This window comes from Carlito syrichta, unplaced genomic scaffold, assembly GCF_000164805.1.
Source record: "Carlito syrichta isolate Samal-C Ts95f unplaced genomic scaffold, Tarsius_syrichta-2.0.1 Scaffold302053, whole genome shotgun sequence".
Taxonomy (NCBI): domain Eukaryota; kingdom Metazoa; phylum Chordata; class Mammalia; order Primates; family Tarsiidae; genus Carlito; species Carlito syrichta.
This window is the reverse complement of record NW_007246149.1, coordinates 1,288,404-1,302,530: the sequence shown is the minus strand read 5'-3', so window position 1 is coordinate 1,302,530 and position 14,127 is coordinate 1,288,404.

The following is a 14,127-nucleotide window of genomic DNA, read 5'->3' as shown; positions in this document are numbered from 1 at the left end:
GTAATTCAATCGGTGTCATATTGCTACACAATGTTTTTCCTCATTTTGTGGGTATTTGTGTGAGCTAATTTGTCTACATGTTCTCTGGGTATCTTTTCTCTTCCAGACACGGAAATCTTTTCTGCTTTGGCATATGTCCTGAGCACTTGGAAATCCCTACATGAACTGGGGCAAGGGAGTCCAGTCCAGAAGGGCACCCCCGACCATGTTAGACATGACTCAAAACTAAATACTTTAATTCAGGTGGGGTTTTTTTACATTGATATAAAACAATTCCACATTTTAGAACATTTAAAAAATGTTTTCAAATACAACATACACTCCAGTTAACTGAATGTTTGGAATAAGTTTTTAGTATAACTCATTTCACTCGAGTATGTCTATTTTCAGAATGGCCATTGTGCCAAGGACAAGTTGATCAAGTGACTTCCCCTAAGTGTTCTGGCAATCCACCCTGATGACACATTGCCAGTTATCAAAAGCAAAATCAAGTTCAGTGGAACTGAACTCAGCCTGTAGGGCTAAGACCACTGGGCTTTGAAAACAGGCCCTCCGTGTGCTGAGCCCTGTCTCCATATCAGTCTTGAGTCTCTTCAATTCATTTAAAACTGTTATTTTAAAATTATTTTTAAAGTTAATCATAGTAAAGAATATTAATACAAAGAAGGTGGGAATAACAGCTAACTTCCTTCTCCAGTACCTCAACTCACCCTCATTCCCACAAATATATATAGTACAAATTTTTTAATCCAAATAGCATTGCAATATGCATATTGTTCTACAACTTGCCTCTTTCACTTAACGATATATGCTTTACATGTTTATGATTTATAATAATAACAATCTGTATAAATAACTGATTTTTATATTGATAAATACTGCCACATATTGACAAGCCTCTGCCAAATATAATTAAGAAGAGAGTTAATACCAAATCAAGGAAATATATCACCAAAGTAATTGGCAACTATAGACAGAAAGAAAATTAAAATAATTGTACTTGGGGGACACTAACTCCGTCAAAATAAAATTCAAAGTGAAAATGAATAGATTATTTTTCAAGAAATTTTCAAATAATTTATAAAGTAGCCATGGGATCAATATTGCAGAGGTCATTCTAAATTTGAGGTACACTGAGCTAAAGCAGACCCAGCTGATTCACTTCCCAGAGTCCCCACCTTGCTAACAAGATGATACACCTCCAATAAACTCATTGTGCTATGTCTAGTAAGTACCTAGCACTCAATAGATACACATTTGTGGAATGAAGTGATCTACTCTGCAGAGTGAGCCAGTCACTGACCTTGGCACTCCCTGTCTGAAGTGCTCTTTTCTGTGGCAATATCACCCATAGCCCTGAAGACAGCATCCAATTGCATGTTAGATGCTAAAAATGCCTTCTTTTCTTGAGCCCTACTGTTGCTAGGATTAGAGACAGGTTCTGATTTAGTATGAGCTTATTTTCACAACAATCCTTATGCTTTCCTGCTGAAATTAACTGAAGGTAATCTAATCCATCTGCTTACATCAGATACTCCGTGGGTTATCAATTTTCTCCCTGATGAGAAATGTTAATGTATTTTGGTGAAGAATAGCCTAAGAATGGTGAAGCCCTTGGACTTTTATTTGGGATCGGGTGATTACATGAATCTTCTCCTTGTGCCAATATCTAAGTCAGAAATATTTATTTTTGCATAAAGGTTTAGTTTTTACATAGTTCTTAAGGCAGCTCCTAATTATTTAGCAATGACAGGGTAGGTATTGGTTCTGCTCTGTGAAGAAGCTTAACATCACCTACTTACTCAATTGTAGACTTTGTTCACTAGGAAGGAGATTGGGGACTTCCTATGGTATCTGGTAAAAGACCCTTCATTTATTTTGAGGTGTGAACAGACAAGAAAGAATGTAGAATTGGATTTCATTAGGTGAAAAGGGTTTCATCAGATGAGGCAGAAAATAAATGTAGTCATTATGACTGGTCAGAGATCTTCATCAGCAACGGAAAGAGAAAAGCATGTATATCTCACTACTCCAAGGGGCGGAATAGCCCTGTCTGAATTCGATCATGTGGTCCAATTGATGGAGAGGACTGGAAATCAAGACAACTTGGTTCTATTGCCATCGTTTGAATGCTTTCACATGGCCCTTTCTGACTTTGGCTTTTTAAGACAATTGACGGTGACTTGATCAAAATATCTTCTGCGTGCCGTGGTTTAAGAGCACAGCTTTGTAACCACCATTAAAGAACAAGCAATCTAAGTAAGTCATTACATTCTAAGTACTTCTTAATTCAGAAATCAAGGAACTAAATGTAAGCAGGAGATTTAAAAGTCCATAATGATATCAGCTTAAATGAGGCTTCTGAAGTTATGTTGAAAAAAATCTGCAGTACTCTTGTTATTCAACTGCTGCTTGGAAAATTGGAACCCACAGGCAGACAAGAAAGGACTCTTCAGCATTGCCATGACTTGCTCCTGGTAGAACTAATTTTATTCTTTTTGGAAGGGAAATTATCGCTCCAATCCCTCTTCTCTTACATTTGCCTCAATGATTAAAGCACCTGAGAGATGGAGGGTTCCCCAGGATCAGGTCATCAGATGCTTCAACCACAGCTTTGACGGCAAATGTGTCCAGGTCACTTAGATCTGCCATGTCTAGAGCAGTGGTTCTTGGCACTAGCTGGCACACTGAGATTAGTTACAGCAGTTGAAAAATTACTGTTGCTCAGGCCCTAACCTGAACCATTTAAATCAAAATCTCTGGGGCTAGAGCCTTGCTTTCAGTATTGTTTTTAGGATCCGTATCTCTAATGTGCAGCAGGGATAGAGTTTGGGTCCTGATAAGAGGAACAAAGACATCCCCAAGATTGGCCTTGACCCAGGCTTTGCTTCTGAGATACTAGGACTTTAGGATGGTGGAATCAGCCCAGTAGGGGTTCCTGGCTCCCCAGGGAAGCTTGGCTTTATATGACAAATTTGGAGTCATTTTAAGTGGGGAGATGTGTTCTGCTTTATCCCTTCTCTACCTCCAAGATGGGATGGAAAGAAATAATTACCCTTGACTCACCAAATCAAAGTCCAAAACCATGCAGCAGGATGGAGACTTAAGAAAGGCATGTTTATTGCAGCATTATTCACAATAACAAAAACATGGAACCAACCATGCTGCCCATCAAAACAGGACTGAATTTTTAAAAAATGTAGTACGTATACATGATGGAATATTATGCAGCCGTAAAGAAGGATAAAATTATGAACTTCACAGCAGCTTGGATGAACTTAGAGTCTATAAGACTGAGTGATCTGTCACAGAAATAAAGAACTGACTACCACATGTTCTCACTCCTAAGCGGACCTTGAACAATTATCATAATTCTATAAGAAAGGGATTGACAGTAGTGGGAAACTGCCGGGGGAAGGGGGGAGCGGGATTGGCAGTAGTGGGAAACTGCTGAGGTGGGGAGCCAGGTACACCTCATCAACAAGGGTACCTGCATAATGAACGTTTGTATACCTAACGCTGAATCGTACCCCACATCTTTTAAATAAAAAAAATTTCTTTATTGCCTTAGAGGCTGGGCGCAGTGGCTCAGCCTGTAATCCCAGCACCTTGGGAGGCCAAGACGAGAGGATTGTCTGAGCCCATGGGTTCAAGACCAGCCTGGGCAGCTTGGTTGAGACCTCATCTCTACAATAAATCAAAAATTAGCCGGGTGTGGTAGCGCGTGCCTGTAGTTCCAGCTACTTGGAAGGCTGAGTTAGAAGGATTGCCTAAGTCCAGCAAGTGGAGGCTGTGGTGCCCGTGAGTGTACTGCTGCGCTCCAGCCTGGACAACAAGAGGGAGATTCCAACTTAAAAAAATAAATAAGTAAAAAATAAAAATGCCTTACATAAACTCACTGTTTAGCATCATCCAATCATTCATTTAATTTCAAACTACTTCTTATACACGGGATTTTACGTGATCAGTCACTTTCATATCTCATTTCACTGGCACATCAACCTTTTTGAGCTAGGATGAATAGTTCATTTTATTTAGGGGAACAAAGTGATATTTTGACATGTGTACACTGTGTAATTGTCAAATCATGGTAATTAGCATATCTATCCCCTCATATGGTTATCATTTCTTTATGTTGAAAACATTCAAAATTCTCTCATCTAACTATTGAAAATGTTGAATAAGTTTTTGTTAACTATAGTCTCCCTATACGGCTACAGAATGCAACAACTCACTTCCTCAATCTAGCTGTAATTTTGCATTTGTTAACCAACATCTCCTATCCTCCCCTACCTCCTATTTTTTTCCAGTCTCTAATGATCATACTCTTATTCTCTACTTTTATGAGCTCAATTTTTTAAGCTCCCACATATGAGTGAGAACATGCGGTATTTATCTTTCTGTGTCCAACATATTTCATCTAACATAACTTCCTCCAGACTTCTCCATGTTGCCTTGGAGAAGTGGATTGCATTTCTTTTTCTTTTTTTTTTTTTTTGAGTTGGAGTCTAACTCTGTTGCCCAGACTGGAGTGCAGTGGCTGCTCGCGGCCACCACAGCCTCGACCTGCTGGGCTCCAGCGATCCTTCCACCTCGGCCTTCCGAGTAGCCAGAATTACAGGCATGCGCTACCACGCCCGGCTGATTTTTTGGTTTATTGTAGAGATGAGATCTCGCTGCCCAGGCGGGTCTCAAACCCACGGGCTCAGGCAATCCACTCACCTCAGCCTCCCAAAGGCGCAGGATTACAGGCTGAGCCAGCGAGCCCGGCTTGGATTGCATTTCTTTTTTGGCTGAATAGTATTCCACTGTGTGTATATATACCAAATTTTCTCAATCTATCCATCTGTTGTTGGACATCTAGGTTGATTCCATAACTTGGCTGTTGTGAATAGCACTGCAGTAAATACGGGGTTGCAGCTATTTCTTTAATACACTAATTTCCTTTCCTTTGAATAAACATCCAGCAGTGGAATTAGAGAAAAAAAAAATCCACAAGGTGCCAGAAATCAAAGCTTGAATTTGCCACATGCGAAATTGAATTCACATGAAATGACGTCTAGGCATTGTATTAGGTATTATAAGTCATCTAGAGATGATTTAAAGTTTATGAGTGGAGGTGAATAGGTTATATGCAGATATGACACCATTTTATATAAATGCATCTGTAGATTTTTAGTATCCACTGGGGTTCCTAAGACCAATCTCCCACAGACACTGAGGGATAACTGTACCCAGGTTTCCTTATAAGAAAAATCACACAGATGATTAAAAACTTCAATCTATGTGTTTTTTTTAAAAAGTGTATTTTTAAGTTTGCATACAGTAAACCACTTTTTTTGTTATATAGTTTTATGGAATTTTGCAATCGTATATAATTGCATAGCCATCACCATAATCAGAATACAGATCATTTCCATCACTCCAAAACAGTCCATCATATTGTCTGTTTGGTATCAAACCCAAACTCCCAGCCCTTGGCAACCACTATTCATTCTTCATGCCTATGGCTTTGCCTATTTCACTGCATGTAAATTTTGAGTCTGGCTTTTCACATAGCATCATGCACTTGAGATCCATCCATGCTGTTGTATCAGAAGTTCCTTCATAGTTGTTGCTGAATATCATCCCATTGTATGAAGGTCCCCAAGTTTATCTTTCACCAGTTGAAGGACATTTGGGTTGCTTCTGATTTTATGAATAAAGTTGCTATAAACATTCACATACAAAAAAAATATGCCTGAGCCCGCAGGTTCGAGATCCGCCTGGGCAACTTGGCGAGACCTCATCTCTATAATAAATCAAAAATTAGCCGGGCATGGTAGCACGTACCTGTAGTTCCGGCTACTTGGAAGGCTGAGGCGGAAGGATCGCCGGAGCCCAGCAGGTGGCGGCTGCGGTGGCCGGGAGCGGCCACTGCACTCCAGTCTGGGCGACAGAGTGAGACTCCAACTCAAAAAAAAAAAAAAAAGAATAGCTCATTTTTCAGATGAGGAAGCAGAGACAAATCAGAGAGCTTCAGTAATCAAGACAAAATTGCCCATCTGGGAAGTGGTCAAATCAGGATTCAAACTCAAGTCTTTCACATTCCAAGTCTGTTTTTTCTGCTTAGTGGTTCAGTTACACTCACCATACCTCTTTTAGGCTACTCTATCAGTGAACAGCTAAGCATCAGCTATAAAGAGGAGGTTGGATGGCTTGTCTTCGTGATATTATAATCATAGTCTCTATTCTTGAAAATGAAGCTGAAGTTTCAGACATTTTGATGTTCTTAGACCAAAAGTAAACCTCTCAAGGCAATTTAACAAAAGATAAAAGAAGCACTCATTAAATTCAGATTTAAGTTTCCAAAATTCAGCTACCTTTTTCAGTACTCTCCCATTTTGGTGGCTCTTTTCTTCCTGAACTTGGGAAGAATTCCAGGGAGAAAGAGGAAGGCAGCTTATGGGATTCTTTGGCACAGAAACATTGCTTCCCTGTATCTTCTCCTTGAAAAATGAGACAAAACCCTTGGGTTTTGCAACCCCCCGGGTCCTCCTTAGGTCCCCTCCCACTCTAGGAACTTTTCTGTCCTCTCAATAAATCCTGCTTTCTCATCTTCCAAAAAAAATGGGGAGAGGAGGAATGAGAAAAATAGAGAAAGTCCCAGAGCTTTTGTGAAGGAATCAAGAATGCCTGATGTTTCACTGTGTGTTTCAATAATTAAAGACTGATTTATGATCACAAATTCTTTTAAACAGATGAAGACAAACTTTAAATTCACCTCTTAATATGAATTATTTTAATTATTAGAGAATGGAAGTTTTCACTGGGGCCAAGAATGAGGTGATTTCTGAGTGATGGTAAGACTGGGTAAGATAGCCAGAATGTAGATAAAGTAATTCTAGGTAAAGATAAAGAATAATCCATTTTTATTGATATATTAAAAAGTAACAATAATAACAATCCCAGATATACAACTGCCAGATTTGTGTTTCATATCTTAGACAGCTCTGATCATTGCATGCAGGACAATTAAGAGCCCAGGAACAATGTGTTTTATAGTTTTATTAAATATATATGATCGGGATGAGGAGAAAAGATATACCTTGCCTGCTTTGCAATCTCCCCAGCCAGGGTTGCTGAGCTAGGGTTTGGAATCCAACTGGGGCACTGCACGATAAGGATGCTCTCCATCCCTGGCCCCAACAGGTGCACTGCATGATAAGGATGCTCTCCATCCTTGGTCCCAACTGGTACACTGTGAGATAAGGATGCTTTCTGTCCTTGGCCCCAACTGTGCACCTTGAGATAAGGATGCCCTCCATCCTTGGGTAGCCAGATGGTGCCAGAGGTGCTCCAAACCCTTGAGTAAGTCACTTGCAGCACAGAGGATCTTCACCTATGTCCCAAATTCTCTTAAGTTTACCTCACTGTGTGGTATAGATATTTTTATTTTCTCTGGATTTCAACACATGTAAAATGTTGGGAAACCCTTTAGAGACACACAACAACATGTAATATAAAATCAAGAGTTTCTACTTTTGCTGGCCCATACCAGAATTAAAAGTAACTATATTTGTTAAGGTAGCTTAAATCCCCAGCTTTCCCCTTATTCGATCCATGCTCCCTGTCCAAAAGGGGAGAAATCTTACCATGCTATTCAACCAGACATTCTTCAACAGGAGAAATATACATATACAAGTCCCTGATTTTTCCTAATATTTCTACAGGCAGGCAAGAAAGGGCCACTTCTTAAAATCCATGGAATTTTTATGTCTAATACCATACTCATACAATAGTCAATATTCACTTAATTGTATTTAATAAATGAATAACAATTAAATGCTATTGGATCTTTTTTTTTTTTTTTTTTGAGTTGGAGTCTCACTCTGCCGCCCAGACTGGAGTGCAGTGGCCGCTCCCGGCCACTGCAGCCTCGACCTGCTGGGCTCCGGCGATCCTTCCGCCTCAGCCTTCTGAGTAGCCAGAATTACGGGCATGCGCTACCACGCCCGGCTGATTTTTTATTTATTGTAGAGATAAGGTCTCGCTGCCCAGGCGGGTCTCGAACCCGCGGGCTCAGGCCATCCACTCACCTCAGCCTCCCAAAGGCGTGGGATTACAGGCTGAGCCACCGAGCCCGGCTCCTACTGGATCTTTTATGTGAGATTTGATCTAAAAGAAAACACGGGGAACAATATAATTTATCAAATATTTTGTTTTATTATAGAGATGTGAGGTACAAGTCAGGATTAGCTACACAAGAAGGCTGCATGCAGGTGAAGTTTGGGCCTCTAACTGGCCCTCACTTCCCCTGGTTTAGGACCAGATACCCTTTCTGATGCTATGTGCCCTCCCATCCCCTGGCAGTGTCCATCGACGGCTGATCCCTCCCTTGAGCTAATGTGATTAATGTTTGGGTCCCTCTTATGAGTGAGAACATTCGGTATTCAGTTCTTTGTAGAAATCTGAGTTTTTTGGCAGGAAAATGTGTTGTAACAGAAAAAACATATATGACAATTAAAGATATATATGTATATATGTTTGGCAGTTAGATGTATGCATTTGGCAATTAAACATAAATATATTGGCCATTAGGATAAGTACAAATAGTTTGGATTTTCAAGCATCAGCTCTTTGAAGCAATAGAATGCCTTAGAATGTTCACCCTATTACATACCCTGGCAAATAAACATAAAGGCAACTATTTAAGAATGAACATCAGGGCCTATGCTGAGTAGAAAGCATGGCATTCTAGGATTACAATTATAATTCTACTTCTACAAAACTGAACCGTAGAGCATTGTTAGCCCTAAGTGCCTTTCCCTTGGAGGTTATATAAAAGAATGACGGTATATTGAATGACCTTTAATTATTCAGTTTCCTTCTAAGGATAGTGATCTGTATTCTAGCTCCAACTGTGGGTCAGAGACTAAATAAGAGAAACTCAGAGAATAGCAGCCAAGGAACAAATAAATGGAAAAACACAAGCACCTGATCTGTTTCCTTCAGACAATTCCTTTCACTCTTCAGGGCCTATATATAGTCATCTCTCCCACCCCCTATTGAAATAAACAAGTCTGATAACACCAGATGTGAATGGAAAATTTGAATTTTAAATCTCAAAGAGCTCTTAACACTTCAGGTAAGAAGCAGGCAGCAACCGAGGAGCGGAGTATCACCTTCCGAAAACATAGGCGCCCTCCCACACCACAGACTTTGGGCCTTGGCAACAGGAGGTGGCTGCCTCTACTGCAGCTTTCAAGACAGTGCAGAAACGCATGTGGTAGCTCTCACAGCAGCCTGACACAGTGGACACTGTACTGGGACCTGGTTCTCCCACAAGTGCCTGGCGGATTCTCCATTCTCCCCAGGCTCTGGAAGGTGTGAGCTGCAGGAACAACCAAGTAAAAACAACACCTTAATGGAACAATGGGGTGTCAACAGCAATCCAACATACAACACCGGCACAAGAGACCCTGCATACAGGGAGGTTTGTTGGGAGGGTGGTTGTATGCCCTGGTTGCATGTGCTCAACTTCTCATGCTGCCATTGACACCAGAGAGGATTCTACCCCACCCACCCCAAAACAAGAAGGCAGTCTTTAAAGTGTGAGATGCTGCAGGAGATGGTGTTTCTAAGACCTCAGGCAGATGGCAAAGAAAGACAAGTTTGTAACTTATGGAGAGGCTGTGCTGGAACAATGTTTTCAAGTTCAATCTAAGGTCAATAGAGTTTGCTAGATATGAGAAACATGGAAATAAATGTTCTTTCTCTTTTCCAAGTGATTGAGGAAAATATTCACTCTGAGAAAGCACTTCCTTATGCTTCTCAAGATGAAAAGAAGGTTTCTATTTATGTAGTATCCAAATGTCCTGGTGAGAAGCAAAACTTATTTGTCAAACACACTGAACCTACCCACCCATATTGACTCATCCACAGTCTCAAATGTGCTCTGCAATCCAGAATCTTTAAAAAGGAAAATCAGATATTTTGTTGGTGTTTTTTTCCCAGATAGGTTACTTATTATGACTTTTGTAGCTTTGCATATTTTTTCTACTTCAATATGTTGCTTTTAAAGGCTTTTTGGTTTATTGCTAATTTCCCCCCTTTTCAGGCTCAGTCATACAATATGGTATGTGTGCTGGCTTGTAATTTTGGAGCTGAATTTATGGGTCTACTATAGTTCAAATGATATTCTATTTTTGCTTGTTTTATTTTTGCCTAGACTTGATATGTTTTATGAGGTTCTTTCCTATAGTGCTGGCATTCATATCTGGCATAACCAAAATTCTGTCTCCTCTTTAATATTCCTTCAAAATTTTAAACCTAAGTATTTTCTTTTCCTTTGTGTGATGTTGGAGCTTGTTGTGATTTTTTTTTTTTTTTTAATATCTGGAAACATTTCCTTCCACATCAGAAACTCAAGTTTGTAAGAAGTCCCTTTGGGGATCTTTAAATGTGTATTTGGAGGGCAGAAGGGGAGACAGCCAACACTGGACCTCCTGTCCATGGAGTCCCTCTGTACAGCTTCAGTGACGGGATAAGGTTGGAGTGGAGAAGCAGGCTTTGATTCTCCACCCCCACCATACAGATCCCTTACCTGCCTGATTCCCTTTTTCTGCTCTAGTGAGGCACCGTATCCCTGCTCCCCTTGGGAAAGAGACTGCTCTTTTCTGGGGTTCCCACTTTCCTGTAAGAATGAGACAGCCGCGAGTCCTGGGAGACCTTGTACCGGCTGACTTGACCTTCCAGGGAAAATGTGAAAACAAAAAACAATATCATAAAGAGGTTTGAGTGAACACTCGGGCAGCTCAGAAAGAGGGGTGCCTGCTTTAGTCCATGGAATAAACTTCTTCACACACCACCCCACCCAAAGGAAGCCATAAAAACCATAATAGTTCCTCAGGAGACCCTAGATCTAGCCTGGCCCTGCCTCTAACTAGCTATATGGCTTTCCACAAGTAACTTCCCCAGACTAATTTTCAGATAAGTTGGAGGTGAAAGGTACAAGGGAAATTTCAGCTCAATTCCTGCTCTTTCCAATGTGGAAACTGAAGGTTGGAGCCTTTGGATGACGTGCTAAGGTCATGGTTGGGTAGAGGTGGGTCACATGACTTGCTAAAAAAATTCTTTTTTTTTTTTCTTCACCATGTCATACAGTTTCTTCCTCCAGTAACACTTGGCAGGGAGGAGAGGGAGAGAGGAGGGTTGGCAGCTTGGAGAGGGAGAGGAGGACTACTGCTTCTGGAGTGGGGAAGCCTGCCCAGAGCAGAGGCTGCTCATACTGCATCCCTCCTCCCCTTATCCCTTCCTCTTCCCTCTCCCTCTCCCTTCCACCTTTTGTCCACTCCCCATGACTGTTTTCTTTGCCATCTCCAATTTCTTGTCTATTCTTTATGATTCTGAGTTTGAAAATACCTTATTGGGGTTATAGTTTATTTTGCATAGCTTATTTCCTTTAGAGGAAAAGTACTAGAGATAACCAACTGGTAAATAGAAATTATGAGCCTTTAAAAAGAAAGCATTTCTTAAAAAAAAAATTAGAGAGATGCAATTATGGGGGGAAAAAGATTTTGTTTTGTTTTGGGTTTCAGAGTTTTGACCATTTCTATAGAAGAGTGCTAGGAAGAAAAGTTAGGAAGCTTGCTTCTGGAAAACGCAGCATTCTAATTCAAGTGTTGTCTGAGAAGAAGATAAAGCATAGGGTACTCATTGTACTAATGTGAAAAAGATGAATGACACCTAAATGGGTTTTCTTTGCATCACAGACCATGGTTAAGTGTTTTACATGCATTTGTCACTGCTATTAATGTAATCGCATAAAACTTTCTCTTGTTCTCAAGTGCTTTTAAAGTGAGCTATTTGAGCTTTTCATTCTGCAGGTTTTCCTTCTCTTTCAAAATTAGCAAAGGTAATATGTAAGCCTTGAAACTTTTTTTTAATGTAAGAGCTGAAGTAAAGAAAAGAATATGGTCGTCATTCGGGTGAACTGAGAACAGCGGCATATCTTTCATGGGCTGTTGCCCATAATTGTAATAAAAATATCCTGAGAGGATCATAAAGGATGTTGCAAGTGTTTTCTGTATTATATAATATTAATGCCAGATCATCTACACAGGCCTTCCACACAAGTGTTCTCCTCCTGCTGTGTTTTCCCTCTGACTCAGGAACTCCCAGCTACCTCGAGGAGAGACTCCAAGTTCCCACTGTGCCCCACTCAGCAGGTAAACCTTGGGATGAGACAGGGTAGTCATGGATTTTGCTATGGCGCAGGTTTCTGGAGCCCACAGAGCTCTAAATAGGCTGGGCTCTTTGCAGGCTGGTGAACAGCTCCAATTCAGCCCTTGGGTGGTACCCACCCTCATTCTTGAGAGTGGAGGGGGACTCTGCCTCCTTTCTTCCTTCAACCAGAAAGGCGTGATTTGAAGCTTGGCTCCACCATTTCCTGGCACCGTGACCTTGGACAAATTATTTAATCTTTCTAAGCCTCAATGCCTCATATAATAGCCACCTTCCAGGGCTCCCTTGAGATAATGCATAGAAAGCACCTGGCCAAGGGGCTGGCACACCAAATGCACTTATTGATATATGTTCATTCTGTCTGCCACCCTGTTACCCAATGCTTACGTGGCATAGCTGGATTTCTGCCTCAGTGAAACTCTGCTTATCTTTATGAAACAGAAAGGCCTGTGGATAGAAGTTCCCCTCTTGACCAGACCTGCTGAAACCAATAGGATCCAAGATGGCAGCGCACTTGACCTCTGAAGGACCTCTAACCTCATTCTAATATGCTATCCAAATGACACACACCTAGGCAACTATGACAGGAAATGTAAGGCCAAAAAAGGAAGAGAAAAGAGGTGTGATCCGAATTCTGGGAAATCTCCACCCATTCCCAGAAAATACATGAATGTTCCTCCTCTAGCTTTTAATGTTCAACCCCTTGATTAAAGAAACCCTATATTTTAACTGTCTCACCTTCCACTTGGTGAAAAGTTGATTGTGAACCATGTTTTTGCTTTTCCATTTTATGGCCATAGAGGTGGAGCCTGCACTGCTTGAACCCTCACTTTGGTTTCACATATTGACTTCGCCACATCTGACGGGAAAGAACCCCATTGTTTGGGGTAAAACAGACTTTGTTGGTTGCAACCCTACTGAAGGGCTATGAAGTTACCAAAAGTATCCTTGAAAGCCCCTAAGACTTTCTTACTCATTATAATTGAGAAGCAAGCTCATTTTTGTTTTAAATGAATAGACTATTTTTAGAACAGTTTAAGATTTACAGAAAAATTGAGCAGAAAGTACAGAGAGCTCTCACATGTTCCCTGACCTACTACACCCCCATCTAATGTTTTTCCTACTATTAATATTTTGCATTAGTGAAAGGACATAATATGGAATCAACCAATATACCCAATGAGCAGCCATTTTAACACTGCCTAGTTGTCATGTTTTTCTAGCAATTTACTTTATCTTACCTTCTAATCACTAGCCAAGGACAGAACCAGTTTTTCGGAGGTAGCTATTGATAATTGTTCTACAACCCCTTCTCCAGCTTGTTTTGTACTAATTAGCTTTTCTATTTCAAATATTTGCCTCCATTCATAAGATCCAAGTTAACCTAATCAGCCTTTTGTGACCTTCTTGATACAGACAGACCCCACCACCATGGCAGCAGTCATGTGACTAACCCACCCATCTGCCTGCTGTCCATCACCTGATGTCAGTACCTGTGTTTACCTCCCCTTCTGTGATGATGTGGAACAGACTACCACCCAATAACCTTAACAACCTGCCCCATCAAGGGGAAAGTTTAAAAAGATTTGACTTTGAGCAGCCATTTGCCATTGCCTTGTTAAACTCTGGTGTGTCCACGTGGCTTTTGGAACTATGGCCACCATGTTTGCTAGCATTGACTCCCTTCCTTACCTCGGGGAGGTGAATCTCTCACTCTAATTTACTTTCTAAATAAACTGTATTTTCTAATGTAACTTCTGTGCAATTCTTTGCATCTTTTGTGCAGCACCAGATTGCAAACCAGACCCCCCAGCAGGTCTGACCTAACGACTAGTGTGGTATATTTGCTACAATAGATGAGCCAGTATTGGTATGTTATTCTGTTTTTTTTTTTTTTTTTTG